Source organism: Amphimedon queenslandica, unplaced genomic scaffold (genome assembly GCF_000090795.2).
Source record: "Amphimedon queenslandica unplaced genomic scaffold, v1.1 AMPQUscaffold_11785, whole genome shotgun sequence".
NCBI lineage: Eukaryota > Metazoa > Porifera > Demospongiae > Haplosclerida > Niphatidae > Amphimedon > Amphimedon queenslandica.
In genome coordinates this window covers 294-1,662 of record NW_003547974.1, presented here as the reverse complement: position 1 = coordinate 1,662, position 1,369 = coordinate 294, and the positions used below count along the sequence as shown (strand labels likewise).

At 41.3% G+C, this 1,369-nt stretch overlaps 1 long non-coding RNA gene across 1 annotated transcript; it reads left to right on the top strand.

Annotated features, from left to right (window-relative positions):
• The first annotated feature begins 6 nt into the window (after window positions 1-6).
• LOC109588898 (uncharacterized) lies at window positions 7-562 on the top strand. Its single transcript, XR_002188425.1, has 3 exons — window positions 7-149; window positions 190-367; window positions 416-562. It is a non-coding gene; the product is annotated as an uncharacterized LOC109588898 (long non-coding RNA).
• The last annotated feature ends 807 nt before the right edge of the window (window positions 563-1,369 follow it).

The window sequence follows — 1,369 nt, the reverse complement described above, 5'->3', positions numbered from 1 at the left end:
GACATGAAGTTTTATGCTGCAGAAATGCTGCAAGAGAAGTTTGCCACAAAGGACGCCAGTCAGGGCAGGAAGAGGGCTGGCACTACCAGAAATATGCTTTTATATGATGTGACAGACAACACTCCTGCTTTTATTAAGCAATTAATAAAGTAAGTAGCAATTGTCTTTATTGTCTTCAAGTTTCCACAGAGACCACGGCAACACAATTGCTGAAGTACCTCGGGTTTGTTGGAGATAAGGAGCCATTCACCTCCACCCAGTTCAAAAACTTTGTTGACGAACTGCGACAGAGAGGTGTGGGGGTGAGTGGCCTTATCACCAATGTCGAATGCATTGCAAAGTCTCTAGTAGACTCGAAGGAGAAGGAGTGAGTCGATTCACAATTAATTCTTGTAATATTTTCTTTATCTTTCAGTCTCGAGGACTTCATCACGGAACTAAAGCAGTTCCTCATGGAACAAAGGGTTATTAAAAAGACGAACCTTAAGAAGGAGAAAAGACTCCTCTGCCCTCAGAGTCAGGCAATAGAGAAGTTCCTCTCGTCACAAGATGTCACAAAAGTCTTGGATCAGATTAGTAAAACAAGCGTAACAGTGTAAAAAATATTCCTATAATTGATTTCACCACCTTGCAAGTACAGCTTGATTATTATTAAGACTTATAGAGGCTCTCTCTACCTTGTGATGCTTGTAGAGAAGTCTTTAGACAGTATCTTTATGTTCTCTTGCTGTTAGAAAGCTCAAAACTTTGTCCATGTGTAATCCGCCATTTTGTTTGCCGTGGCCACACCCACTACGTAAAGAGCGTGGGCGGGTGGTTGCTAAGGCTTATGAATTTTGTTATTTCTCCAATACAACATGTATAGAAGAAATGTAAGTGTGGACATACAAATATATATACAAACATCGCACGTGGGTGAAATCAATTATAGGAACGACCCTGGGGGCTATGCCCCCAGGTCGTTAAAAAGGAAATTGGATACAGATGATGAAAGAAAGATATTGAAAGCGTACCTCCTAAGGAGACAAGATGGCTTGTTAGAGACTTTGTAAGTATATGTAAAATCCATATAATTTTGAAAATGCAATTAGACTAGATCAAGAAGAAGACGAGGATGATGAAGAAACGACAATAGATCAAGCAAGGGAGGTGTTCGGAATTCCCAGCATCAAGCCGATCCTAAAGATTGATCAGGCAGATGTGGGAGTTCCATGTCTCTTAACAGATGATGGAAGGGAAGTTGCTGCAAAGACAGACAGGGTGACGTGGAGTGCAGAGGAGAGGGAGGCACTCAAAACGTTATTTAGATCAACACCAAGGCAATTCAATGGCAAAAAGCCCCCAGTAGGATATATAAGCACCGTGCTTA